Genomic DNA, 15078 nt, shown 5'->3' with positions numbered 1-15078 from the left:
CTTGTACTTGGCCACACTCAAGTTCATGAGGCTGCCAAGGGCCCACCTCTCCAGCCTGTCCAGGTCCCTCTGGGTAGCATCCCTTCCCTCTAGCACATCAACAGCACCGCTCAGCTTGGTGTCATCTGCAAACTTGCTGAGGCTACATTTGATTCCACTCTCCATGTTGCCTACAAAAATGTTAAATAACACTGGTCCCAACACCACCCTCCACCTGGACACTGAGCTATTGACTGCAGCTCTCTGAGTGTGACCATCCAGACAGTTCCCTATCCTGCAACTGGTCCATCCATCAAAACCATTTTTCTCCAGTTTGGTGACCAGGATGTCATGCAGGATGGGATCAAATGCTCTGCATAAGTCCAAGTAGATGATGTCAGTTGCTCTCCCATTATCCACTGATGCTGTTACTCCATCATGAAAGGCCACCAAGTTTGTCAGGCATGGCTTGACCTTGAGGAAGCCATATTGGTTACCACCAATCTCCTCATCTTTATTTTCCAAACTATGCCAAGGAGAACTAGACAGAACTCTACAATGTCGTGTCACTACACACCTGTCTGAATCATTGGCTTCTCTGCATGCTCATCACTAGTCTCTCCTTAGCTTGTGTGCCCACAATGTATGGGGAATGTCAGCCACAAATCTTACCTAGGGGACATCTTTGCTTCAAAGTCCCTTAAACATCACACAATCCCTTTTAACTCTCCAGGTCTGCACTTCTTTATGTCAGAATCAGACCATATTTCTGTGCTGCTATTTCCCTTTCCTTCTGAAGGGCCTGGATACAACTTGGATTAACCTCAGGAGCAGAGTTCCTGCATAAAACAGCCTGTACTGAAACAGCAACCCAACCTGGTTGCAGACTGAGAGAGAAAATGAGAGTTCACCACCTGTGAATAATGAGACTTCTCTTATTTCCCTGGGAAGTAATGCCCACTTTTTTACTTTGACAGAGCTCCTTCCCATCCTAGAAGGGAAAATATCAAGTCAAATCTCCATGAGTCCTTCCATCTCTGCACTGAGCAAAGGTAGCCATCAGATCTATGCTGAATTCACCCAATTCCCTAGAATTAATGGAACTGTACTTACTGGAACATATGCTGAAGCTTAAGCACAGTGCAGTGTTTTTAACATGTAGGAATGGCTATAGAACATGCATAAATTCTGGCTGACCTATGACAGCTTAAAGCACTGCAGAGGACTGTTAACAAGCCTGTTTGGACATCACCTTGAATAAATGACGTTATCCCCAAGTAAGGGAAGGAACAGCTGAGCACCGGGGAGGTACACAAAGTGCCAGAGCAAATTCTCACACTGTCAGGTGCAAAGAAAACTGAGATTTCACCCTAAAACCCAGTTCACAACAAGGCTACAAAATCCTGGCTGAGAATTTCTGAATGCTCACCAGTTGTTTCCAGCTCGAAGGTCATCTTCTGGCCAGCAGCCTCGCAGATGTATTCTCCAGCATCTTTCCTCTCCAGCTGCTCCACAACTAGACGCCGTGTTTTGCCCACAGATTCCAGTTTGAACCTTCTGGAGGAGGCAAGCAGTCTTCCATCCTTGTACCATTTTACTCCAGTTGGATCCTGTGCTACTTCACAGCTGAGGGAGGCACTTGCTGCCAGGGCAGCACTCACCTCTTTCTGCACCTGCTCCTGGTTTATAAACACAGGTTTTGGCTCTGAGGGAAGAAAAGAAAAACAGAAGGACTGAAGTGAGACCATCTTGCAGGTTTGTATGTACAGGTTGGAACAGGTTTAGGTTACCACTTGTGCCCAAACTAATAGCCTTCATAGAGAATATCTGCTCTTCTGTTGAAACATAGTGTCAAATCTAGGCAAGAAAGAACCTAGGAACTGAAGGAACCAAGAGGGTCCTTGAACACCAGTCCCATGGTTGCAAGTCACTATGCAAACATATTGAACCCAAAAGAACATCTGTCCTGCAGGCAACCAAAACCTGAGTTTCTGTTACTTAAGACCCACTGTGAAACATCAAAACACATAAACATGTGATAGTCAAACCACTGGCTGCCTTTTCATGACCCAGAACAGTACTCCTGGCTTCCTGAACAGACTCCTCATGGCCTCTACCATTGCCACAACTGTGACTGTCAAAGGCACAAAGGAAATATGCTCACCAACGCAGTCCTTTGTTCTTTGTGTGTGATTTGCAGATATCTATCTTACTTTGAGCTCTGGGAATAGTCAGCTCTACCAGGTCTCTTACTGTGAGTAGCAGACTCACCTATCCAGATGCAGCCTCCAACATAAAGGCATAGTAAAAAGGCAGTGTACTACTAGGAGAAGTTCCTGCTTCTCCTGCCATGAAAGGCTGCACGTACAACATACACTCCAGCCTCACTGCACATACTTATCTTAGTCAAATGCTTCGGTGAACAAGAATTACAGTTTGGGATCTCAGGCACAGGAGAGATTTGAATAATATCTTGAATATTTCTTCCACTGTACATATATCAGTAGTTATTATTCTACAGACAGACTGAAACAGGTCTTTGTGCCATACTAAAACCAAATACTTGCTACAAACCCAGGCAATCAAGTATAGGGGAAAAACCTCAGCACAGACTACTGCACCTGGATCACTGTATAATGGAAACTAGATTTTACTATACTGTTCTCTGCTGTATTTCAGACAACACCTGTCTTACCTGTGACATGAATATTGAAGGTGAGTTTCTGGCCAGCAGCCTCGCAGCTGTACTCCCCTGCATCTTTCTTCTCCACCTGGCTCACCACCAGCCGACGCTGTTTGCCCTCTGACTCCACCCTGAACTTCTTGCTCCAGGTGATCAGTTTCCCCTCCTTGTACCACTTCACCTCCGTCTTCTCCTGGGCCATCTCGCAGCTCAGCGTGGCATTTTCTGTTGGTGCAGCCTTCACCTCCTTCTGCACGTTCTGCTTGTTGATAAAAGCATCTTCTGCTTCTGGAATTGAAGGCAAATGGGCACATTTAAGACATGAATCTTTTCTACACAGCCTTCCCCAAGTGCCCAAATTAGTCTTTGGACTGTACCGTTGAGGACAGCTTTCCCACTCACATTTCCTGACAGTGCTATGAACTGAATGCCAACATCTGAACTATATCAATTGCCAGTGAAGAACTTCCTCCCTGCCAGACCAAAACAGCTTAGATAGCCCTAAACTTGTTTTCATTTCCACCAGTATCATGTTCCAAAATCTTCAAAAATTAAAAAACACCCCTTTCCCCACTGTCCAGCAGCACACCAGCATACACAGTCATTGAAAAGTCTGTTTCATACAAGGGGACAGGCATTAAATTGTCCAAACAAGCTGACAGCTGTAAGTTGCTTTGCCAGCAAAAGCCAGGTGAGGGTCAAGGTTAAATTCTGTTTGTGATTAAGTCATAGTGAGGAAATGTATTTTTCTCACCTAATAATTTCTGAAAACCGTTCTAATATCTCCTGAGTTTTCAGATGCAGTAATAAAATGGTTTCCCCTATGGAATCATGGAATGGTTTGGGTATAGAAGGAAGCTTTAAAGATCATCCAGTCCAACCTCTTGCCGTGGTCAGGGACATCATTCACTAAATGAGGCTGCCCAGGATCCCCATCCAGCCTGGCCTTGGACACTCCCAATGATGAGTCACCCACAACCTTCACTGGACAATCTGTTCCAGTGTATCACCACCCTCATCATAAAGAACTTTTCTCATGTCCAAACTGAGTCTACCCTCTTCACTTTTGAAACCATTGCCCCTTCTTATGTTGCTATAGACCCTGGTAAAAAGCCTTTTTCCACTTTCTTATCAGACTCTCCTAATAAATAGAACGCCTGTCTTCCTCCATTTCTGGAAAGAAAAGCACCAGCTTGAAGCCTTTCTATTTTTAAGCATTTCTTTTGTACCTGCTATAGAGAAGAAAACAAAAGAAAATACAGGAAAACCTTTTTAATTGCAGGTTTCATTAATTTAATAGAAACAACCAGTGCCGCCTTCTAGCATTGTGACCAAATGCTGTCTCTGAGACTATTTAGGAAGAAGCATTTGCAGGGGTGTGCTTGTGCCCTGAAGATATCTTTAATATTCTTCAATTTCCCCTGTAATTATTGACTTCTCATTTTGCTATCATTGCATCTACTTGAGATCCCCAGGGAAATTCCCCAATTATTTCCAGCCTGTCTTAAGCTGAGGCTACCCAAGTCCTCTGCGTTCATAGCTTCAGAAGGGAAACAGAAAACTATATGAATTAAACAGAATTTAAGCACCGTCTACATCACTGAATGCTGGGGTTAAATGTGTCAAAGCACTTAACTTTCCCCTCCTTCTTTGTTGGGGGGTTCAATACAGTTGAAACAATTTCTCTCACCTGTGACATGAATCTTGAAGGTGAGTTTCTGGCCAGCAGCCTCGCAGCTGTACTCCCCTGCATCTTTCTTCTCCACCTGGCTCACAACCAGCCGACGCTGTTTGCCCTCTGACTCCACCTTGAACTTCTTGCTCGAGGTGATCAGTTTCCCCTCCTTGTACCACTTCACCTCTGGCTTCTCCTGGGTCACCTCGCAGCTCAGCGTGGCATTTTCTGTTGGTGCAGCCTTCACCTCCTTCTGCACCTTCTGCTTGTTGATAAAGGCATCCTCTGCTTCTGGAACTGGAAAACATTGGTTAAAATATACATTAGATATGAACAACTTGTGACTGGAAGACATTAAAAGTTGCTTCTATGTTGTATTGGACCATTTCCTGGAGCAACACTGCTTTACAGTGTTTATCACACATTATAATGCATCCTCAGCACAGTCCCTGTGGTCATCCCATCCCTCTGGGTAGTCTTTACTATCAGCTTGGACTCCTAATTTTCAGATTTCTTATAATGAAGACAATGACAGATCTTCATCTGTCTGTCTTTTTGATATTGCTCCACTCTGCACTGGAGATCAGCCAAATACAGCTCAATTATGAAGTGAAGACCTCAAAATCAGGAAACCATAGAAATTTAAGAGCAGAAAACCATCTTTTGACTCTACCCTAAGGCAATGATATAGCCCTTGATATGGTGAATATTTGGCCTACATTAGATTTTGTAGCTCGGTTTTATGCATAAAGCATGGTTTTCTACTCTCAGCAACCCCTGATTCTTCAGAGAACTGGCTGAGGTCATCTCCTCTTAATACCTAACACATATAGAAGAAAGTGTTTAAAGCCCACCTTACCCTTTGTGTCAACAAATGGAGTTAGCATCAGAAAGATATCAAGTGTAATTAGTTAGGCATACACACTTCAGTTAAGGGGATTCAGTTAATCACTTTGCTAAGTGGGATCGATTGATATGTTGAATCTTTTATTGATTATTTTAATGACTGTTTTATCTGGTTCTCCTTTTACCAACAACTGGTTGCTGAGAGCATTCATGCTAGTTCATATTTGAGACATGGGAGAACAGATAAACCCTAAATAAATGGGCTTCCATTTCTATTCCATGGTTTGCCCTACAAAAGGCTGTAGAGTGCAGAATATTTCTGACGTACTTACATCATGGACTTCTCTAGTGCTAGCCAGCTTCTAACAGCAGAGCAATTTTGAATAAGCTTCCTATGCTTGTTTGGGTCCCAGGAAAGATCACAGAATCACAGAATCACAGAATCACAGAATTACCCGGGTTGGAAGGGACCTCAAGGATCATGTAGTTCCAACCCCCCTGCCTAGCAGGGCCACCAAACATACACATTTACTAGATCAGGTTGCCCAGGGCCCCATCCAACCTGGTCTTGAACACCTCCAAGGACGGGGCATCCACAGCCTCACTGGGCAGCCTGTTCCAGGACCTAACCACCCTTCTAGTAAAGAACTTACCCCTAACATCCAACCTAAATCTTCCCTCCTTCAACTTAAAACCATTTCCCCTAGTCCTGCTATTATCAGCCCTTTCAAAGAGTTTACTCCCCTCCTGGGAGTAAGTTCCCTTCAGGTACTGAAAGGCTGCAATGAGGTCACCCCGCAACCTTCTCTTCTCCAGGCTGAACAAACCCAACTCCCTCAGCCTGTCCTCATAGGGGAGGTGCTCCAGCCCCCTGATCATCTTTGTGGCCCTCCTCTGGACCCTTTCCAAAATTTCCATATCTTTTTTGTACTGAGGGCTCCACACCTGGACACAGTACTCCAGATGGGGCCTCACAAGAGCAGAGTAGAGAGGGACGATCACCTCCCTATCCCTGCTGACCACCCCTCTCCTGATGGAGCCCAGGATCCCATTTGCTTTCTGGGCTGCCAGAGCACACTGCTGGCTCATGTTAAGTTTCTCATCTATCAGGACCCCTAGGTCTTTTTCAGCTGAGCTGCTCTCAAGGACAACTCCTCCCAGCCTGTACAGGTGCCTGGGGTTCTTCCGGCCCAAGTGCAAAACCTTGCACTTTGCCGTGTTGAACCTCATTAGGTTCACCCGAGCCCAGCTTTCCAGCCTGTCAAGGTCCCTCTGAATGGCATCTGTTCCCTCCACTGTATCAACTGGACCACTCAGCTTGGTGTCATCAGCAAACTTGCTGAGGGTGCACTCCATTCCCTCATCGATGTCATTAATAAAGATGTTAAAGAGCACCGGTCCCAAGACAGACCCTTGAGGGACGCCGCTCGATACCGGCCTCCACCTGGACATAGAGCCATTGACCACCACCCTCTGTCTGCAGCCTTTCAACCAATTGCTTATCCATCTAGTTGTCCACCCATCAAATCCACCTCCCTCCAATTTGGAGATGAGGATGTGATGGGGGACCATGTCAAAGGCCTTGCTCAGGTCCAGGTAAATGACATCGGTCGCCTTCCCTTCATCCACCAACGCCGTCACTCCATCATAGAAGGCCACAAGATTAGTTAAGCATGACCTTCCCCTGGTGAAGCCGTGCTGGCTGTCTCGGATCACATGCTTGTTCTTTATGTGATCAAGCATATTGTCCAGGAGGATCTGTTCCATAATCTTCCCAGGCACAGAGGTGAGACTCACCGGCCTGTAGTTCCCCGGGTCCTCCCTGCTCCCCTTCTTGTAAATGGGAGTGACGTGACCCTTCCTCCAATCATCCGGGACCTCACCTGACAGCCACGACTTCTCAAATATGATGGAGAGCGGCTCAGCAACCACCTCAGCCAGCTCCTTCAGGACCCTGGGATGCACGCCATCTGGCCCCATAGACTTATACTCATTCAGTCTAAGGAGGCACTCTCGGACTTGCTCTACCCTTACAGTGGGGAGGGATTTACCTCCTTGGTCCCCACATGGAGGGATGGGGGTGCAAGACTTAGGGACGTGAAAAAGACTAGAATCCTGGCCACCAGTGAAGACCGAGGTGAAGAACTCATTCAGCACCTCAGCTTTCTCTTCATCTGTTGAAGCCATTTCTCCTTTTGAATTTACCAGAGTAGGTACGCCTGTTTTGGCCTGTCTCTTCTGGCCAATGTACCTGTAGAAGGTTTTCTTATTGTTTTTCACATCCCTCGCCAAGTTCAGTTCTGCCTGTGCCTTGGCTTTCCTGATCACACATCTGCAAGTTCGGACGGCATCCCTGTATTCTTCCCGGGTGACACAGCCTTGTTTCCAGAGCTTGTACACCCCTTTCTTCACCCTCAGTTCTCTTAGCAGGTCCTTGCTGAGCCATGCCGGTTTTCTACCTCTCCTGCCCACTTTCTTAATCAGGGGAATGGAGACCTCTTGTGCTGCCAGGAGGGCATCCTTGAACAGTAGCCAGCTCTCCTCAACGTCCTTATCTATGAGGGCAGCGCGCCAGGGGATCTTGGCCAGCATTCCATTGAGTAGCTTGAAGTCTGCTCTTCTAAAGTTGAGCATCCTGGTCCTGCTCTTTGCCAGGCCCACATCGCTTGAGATCACAAACTCAACCAGGGCATGATCGCTGGAGCCCAGGCAGCCTCCGACCTTGACGCCTTTGATGATCTCCTCAGCGTTGGTGAGCAGCAGGTCCAGCAACGCTTGACCTCTGGTCGGCCTGTCCAATACCTGAACCAGAAAGCTATCATCAATGGATTCCAAGAGCCTTCTGGAGCTCTTGCAGCTCGCCGTGTGGTTTTCCCAACAGATGTCAGGATGGTTGAAGTCCCCCACCAGGACAAGAGCCCGTGAGCCAGACGCCTCACGCATCTGGAGCAAGAAAGCCTCATCAGCAGCCTCCCCTTGATCAGGTGGCCTGTAGTATACCCCTAATACCAGCTGACCTTTATTAGTCCCATCTCTAATCCTAACCCACAGGCTCTCAACCTGTTCTTGACTGTTTCTCATGGGGAGCTCCTCACAGTTTATCCAATCTCTGACATAAAGGGCGACTCCCCCACCCTTCCTACCTCGCCTATCTCTCCTAAAGAGCCTATAGCCATCGATGGTAGTATCCCAATTGTGGGAGTCATCCCATCATGTTTCTGTGATAGCAACAATGTCATAATTTTCAGAGTGCATCACAGTTTCCAGTTCCTCCTGCTTGTTACTCAGGCTCCGTGCATTAGTATAAAGGCACTTCAGCCGGGCTGTCCGTCTCACCACCTTCATAAGCGATCCAGGATCCGCTAGAACAGCGGCATCCCCAGCATCCCCCTGCCCTACTCCCTCCTTTTGCACTCTGCAATCATTGCCCACGGAGTTTGGTACAATCCCTTGAATGCACCGTTCAACCCCAGTAGCCCTTATTTTGTCCCCTTCCCCCTTCGTTCCTAGTTTAAAGACCTATCAATGAGTCCCGCTAATTCTTCAGCTAATACCCTCTTACCCCTCAGGGACAGGCTGCTTGCATCAGCAGCCATCATTCCAGGTGCAGTGTAGATTGCCCCATGGTCAAAATAGCCGAAATTCTTGTGTCTGCACCAGCTCTTAAGCCATCTGTTTAAGAGATGGGTTTTTTGGATCCTCCCTGTATCTTTTCCTGACACCACGGGCATAGAAGAAAAGATCGCCTGCATCCCGGCTCCTTCAAGTATTCGCCCCATTCCCCTGAAGTCTTTCTTGATGGACCTCAGGCTTTGCTTGCCAACTTCCTCACTGCCAGCCTGAATTATTAAAAGTGGGTAGTAGTCTGAAGGATGAATCAATCTAGAAATTTTCTTTGAAATGTCCCTGACCCGTGCCCCAGGAAGGCAGCACACTTCTCTGCGGGTAGGGTCAGGCCGGCATATAGGGCCTTCTGTTCCTTGCAGAAGGGAGTCACCTACAACAATCACCCTTCTGTCCTTACGTGTAGAAGCAGTCTTGAGGCTTCGGGGTGACCGCTTCACCTGAGGCAACCTCATGGGTGCACCTGTTTCCACACTCTCACTAGTCCCCCCCTCAAGTTCCAGGGCCTCAAACCGGTTTCGCAGAGGCACCTGGGGAGCCGGGGATGGTCGTGATGGAGGATGCCCCTTCCGTCGAGCAGGTACCCGTTTCCACTCCTCCTCCCTTCTCAAATTACTGCTGGGGGGAAGAGAGGACAGAGGGCCGGCTGCAGTGTTGCCAGCTGGCTGGTTACCCTTTACCACCTGTTTGTGAGGTGGCAGGGGCTGACATGCTCCATTAGGAGCCTCGACTGTGTGCTGAGAACTTGAGGCCGAGAGGGACTGACACCACCAGTCAATCTCCCTCTCACACTCTTTTATAGTCCTCAGCCTCTCCACTTCCTCCTTCAGGTCAACTACAAGGCTGAGCAAGTAGTTCACCTGGTCGCAGTGAACACAATCACTGCCTCCCTCACCCAGCACTGCAAGGGCCATGCTCTGGCACTCAGTACAGCCAGAGACCTGCACACCAGCATCTTGGGTTGGGGGCTCAGTCTGAGTTTCCTCAGACATTTTGGCAGCAGCCTTCCTATAAGGCAAGTGCAGGACGTCAGTCTGGGTCTCTGCAGTCTTCTTGGTTGCTGCCTCCCGTTTCTGTGAGATCGGGACCCTTGTCTTGGCCTCCTCAGTGTTTCTGGCAGCAGCCTTTCGCCGGGGAGCACCCATGTCGGAGCAGAATACTTACCAGAGCTGAAACAGGAAGTCAAGAGGTGCACGAGCCCCGCCTCCTCCTGACCGTTTCTGGTGGGCAGCGACTAGTCGCTGCCCTCCTTGTGCCCGTTTAAATCTCCCTCCGTAGGCAGGGAACGCCCACACGCTGCGTCAGCGGCTGCGTCAGCTGCTCCCTGAGAGCTGCCGGGCTTCTCCTCTACCCGGGGGTTCCCTGCTTGAAGGAACCGCTCGAGATCCCCCTTGACCACGCGGTCAGCCGCTGCTGATCGGTCCGGGACGGCTCCGAGTCAGGCGACTTCGGCGATCAGAAAGGACTTCGGCGATCAGAAAGATCCCAGGGTCCTGATGTTGATACCAAGACAGAGGCTCCAAGCATGAATGCAGGACTAGCAGGTGTGAGGGGGATTGACATTGCCTTTTATTTGCAGTGGAGACATGGAAGACCACTCATTCAGATCATTCATGCAAGCATATTCAGGCATACCCAGCTCAGGTGACCGGGAAGGCTCCTGCTCCCCAGCAGTCATGGCAAACCCTTCCATGACCTGTCCCCTATCTCCTTCCTCCCCGCTGTCACTCTGTGAAGCCTTCTGCTGCCATCCCTTTCCCTTCCTTCATGACTTTCTCCTCTGCATGCTGTCTGAATTCTGAGTGGCAGCAGCTGCCCAGGAGGGTAAGTTCAGCTCAAGTTTCTGTGCTGCTGACCGTTGCAGTACGTGCAATCCCAGGATTCACACCACAGCTCTACCACCAGCACTGCAGTCCACTGAAGGCGAGGGAGCAGGGCAGCAAGCCAATGCAAGAATGCAGTTGACACACTCTACATTTGACCTCCCTGCTTGTATTGACTGCAGAAGCATCATTCTCTCCGCCCATCTTCAACAGCCCCTGTTTTGACTGATGATTTTCAGGGGAGGTTCAAGTTGGATGTTAAGAAAAACTTCTTCTGAAGAGGAATGGTGATGTGGTGGCACAGCTTTGCAGGGAGGTGGTGTTGTCACCATCCCTGGGAGTGTTCAATAACCATGGAGATGTGGCACTGCGGGACGTGGGCAGTGTGCATGGTGGGATGGGTTGAGGCTGGATGTGGGGATCTTTGTGGTCTTTTCCAACCACAATGATTTGATAAAGATCAGAAGGCTTGCTTATTAGCAAGACAACAAACATGGCCTAGACCAACCAGGTGATGCAAAACTTCTCACAAATGCAATGGAGCTTTGGCCCACTTCAAACAAGGATTTCAGCGTGCACCACAAATACTGAGATAATGAGATGGCAGAATCAGCCCTTTTTACTCTAGTTTTCTATAGGTTGCCAAGGTGTGCAGCACTTGTTTCTTTTAAGGAAGACGGTCTAATCTGCATCCCGTAATGCTCAACACTGAGCACCTAACATTCAACATGTCCTTAAAATGGGATTGTTCTGTGCTACCAGTGGAACCTGGGGTAGAGGAACCCTGAAAATCTTTCTGAGTGCAATGGTAAGAGGAGAAATTAAGACTCAGAAAGCCATTGCACTTTGGGAGAAGCTAGTAAGATGAGAATTTCTGTAGTGAAAGAGCCAACCACTCCAAGAGTACTCATAATCCCTCCTGACTTTCACACCACATCATTTTGCAGTGAGGGCTGGACTTGCACGTCATGTTACAGTGGTACACATGAGAAATACAGCAACGGTAGCTAGGCAAGCACTCTCCACGTATGGCAGAGGAGGAGGTATTACATTACCCTGTGCAGCCATGAGCTCATCCGGTCTGAAAGAGAACAGAAAACCTTTGGTTTCTGAGGCAAACAGCTAATAATAGCCCTCAGCTAGCAAAATTCAAGTGTAAAAGCACTACATTGCTGTGTTTTCTCCCTACACCTCTGCAATAAGACATGGGCTGGCTTTGGCTGCTGAGGATTAACTTGGTTGATTCCAGCTGTTGCCATAGTCTTTCTGTTATCGTTCATATTTCATTTTCTCTGACAGATACCTCCCAAATCTACCCTGTCTGTAATCCACTCTTTGCTGAAACTGCCAATTTCCTGAGCCAAAAGCATGAGCGACACAACTCACGGAACAGATCCAAAGGCCCCAGAATCACATCCACGTGGTGTGGGAATAGTAAGAGCTGATGGTTTAGAGTCTACACCACAGGCAGCAGAAAAACTGTCTACTACAGGAGCAGAGATATATTGCACACCAGGGACTGAAGGAGCAGAATGCCCCAAGATGGAGAGAGCAAAGACTGCAACCTTTACAAGGGAACAGAACGCAAGCTATGCCCTGCAAGGACACCAGGTCTGCGTGAGCAGAAAGGCAGTAGACTCCCAGTACAGTTGCTCCTCCACATAGCTGATCAAATGCCAAACCTTGACCAGGATTAAGCTCCAATGTGTTCACTGCCATAAGAAAGAAGAGGAGAAAACAGATTCCCTGTCCTGATCAGCTCAGAATACAAGACGAGAACTGTGAAGTTAACAGAGAACAAGTTGACTTATGAGCAAAAACCAGTAGAGTGCAGCTACAAATAAAACAGAAGACAAACCCTCGTCATCAGCCAGCTCACTAATGGTCACTCAGAATGCAGCTGATGTGCCCATGGCTATCTGGAGTCTAAGTTAAAATTTACTGGATCTTGTGCAAAATATACTGACACCAGAGCAATCTCTACAGCAGCTGGAGTGAGAGATCTGCCTCTGTTCTAAACCCTCAGACTAATGAGAAACGTACAATTAGAAAGGTATCAATGGATTCATGACTGGTCATTACATTTACAGAACATGGAACGAATGGTAGTCAACATGGGATTCAACAAACCAAAGGCAAGTGCAATGCCTCTGACTAAAAGTTCTTAGGACACCGACAACCAAACCTTCTCAGTGCAGCCACAGTAGAGATCTGTAACTACTACTGTTGAAATATCAACTGGAAGAGCAGTGTTGCACATTGTACAAATCACAGTTGGACATCCATGGACAGCTGATGATAAAGTAGTTGTAGGGGAAGAGCTGGATGAAACACTGTTAAAAACAAATAATCATTTTAGCTGCACGTTTGTAAGCATTTCTTTTCATCCTCCCCAAAACAGTTTCATGGCAGAATCAAGAGGACACATTCACACAGACGTTTCCACAGCCAGACTATGGAATAATCAAAGAATATCAACCAAAATGTGTTTCCTACCAGTTACATGAATCTTGAAGGTGAGTTTCTGGCCAGCAGCCTCGCAGCTGTACTCCCCTGCACCTTTCTTCTCCACCTGGCTCACCACCAGCCGACGCTGTTTGCCCTCTGACTCCACCTTGAACTTCTTGCTCGAGGTGATCAGTTTCCCTTCCTTGTACCACTTCACCTCCGTCTTCTCCTGGGCCACCTCGCAGCTCAGCGTGGCATTTTGAGTCAGTACAGCCTTCACCTCTTTTTGTACCTTGTCCTTGTTTGTAAACACATCTTCTTTCTCTGCAGGGACATCACAACAGTCACACCGTTTTGCTGTAGTCTGCTGCAGAGCTAACTCCAGTTCCCCGTTTTCACTATACTTGCCCTTCACAGGGAGCATTGTGATACCTCATTAAGACAGGAAAATACTTTCCCCTCTATTTTGCCTTGGGAAATGATAAGCATATCATTTCATATCACATCATATCACATCATATCACAAAGCTAAACATTTCGCAGTCTGATAGCAGATTTGGACATGAGATTTAGAACACCTGCATGCACTGCTGAACCTCCTCCCTTATCTTTTTTTCTTCTCATGTCTCTCTACATTTCCAGTAAATCAGAAGGGAACGGCCCTCTAGAACAGGTTGCCCAAGGAGACTGTGGATGCTCCATCCCTGCAGGCATTCAAGGCCAGGCTGGATGTGGTTCTGGGCAGCCTGGGCAGCTGGTTGGCAACCCTGCACATAGGAGGGGTTTGGAACTGGATGAGCACTGTGGGGCTTTGCAACCCAGGCCATTTATGAGTCTGATTATTTGCATTTTCCACCTCATTGTGTCATTCAAATTTTGTAACCAGATCTCTTCAAACACCTCCCATTTTCTCACTCCTTGCATGCCTGGTGTGCTCTTGCACTGTAACCCTGCAGACACCAGCTGACTACAAGAGCTACACAAGTTACCCTCCTTGCCTATTGTTTGTTGCAGTAATTCATTCCTGGATGGAAAAGCACATGTAGAAAAGTGTTGCTATGACACTAGATGACAAAGAAAGTCCTATAGCCAAAGTGTTTTGCACCAGAGAGGCTGTCAGTTGATCCTCCAAATGCAAGACACACCAAATGAAGCGTTCCTTTATCTCTGGGATTTCAAGCATTTTCTCACCTCTGACTTTCACTTGGAATGTTGCTTTGTCATCTTTTGTTTCACAGCTGTAGCTCCCTTGGTCTTTCAGGGTCACATTTTTGACCATGAGCTTGCGGTGCATCCCCTGGGAGATGATGGTTGTCCTCTGGTCCTGCTTCACCTCTGTTTGATCTTTCTTCCATATGAAAGCTCCGCTTGCAGCTGACACCTCACACACCAGCTCCAGGTCTTCAGAAGGACTGACTGATATTTCTGGAGTCGTTTTGGGCTTGTTGACAGAATTAATGGCTTCATCTGAAGAAAAAAAGAGAAAGTGGTTTACATCCTGACTCAGGCTTATTCAGCACAGCATGAAGATACAGTTAGAACTGATTGTAATGTCTCTGCTCATTACATTTGGGTGATCGAGTTTCACCTCTGGAGGTACTCACATACAAACGTGTGCTTGATTCTCCTGTGTAAAGGAAAGAGTAAGTTCTATGCAGACAGTTCTTATTTCTTTTAATCAATTCTGTATTCTGCACATGTTCTTCTGAAGCTAGAATGAAGGCAGCTAAGTAACATGTTTGCAATACATGAACAAACCTATTTAACACCTTGTCTCTAAGCTAACAAGCAGCGTTTGATGAGCACATCAGTATTTCATGCCCTTCATTCCATCCAGACAGAACCTGCCTGAGGAGCAAGCTGATGGCTGTCAGCTACAGGCAGACCTAGCTTAGTATTGCATTTCTTAGAGCAACAACTGTTGCTTTCAGTCACTGAATATGAATCCTTGGGACCTGATGAGGTGCATCCATAGGTGCTGAGGGAGCTGCTGGAGGTCG

Source organism: Coturnix japonica, chromosome 10 (genome assembly GCF_054131305.1).
Source record: "Coturnix japonica strain WE chromosome 10, WE-NBRP24, whole genome shotgun sequence".
In the NCBI taxonomy this organism is placed as follows: domain Eukaryota; kingdom Metazoa; phylum Chordata; class Aves; order Galliformes; family Phasianidae; genus Coturnix; species Coturnix japonica.
Note: the sequence above shows the minus strand (reverse complement) of the source record.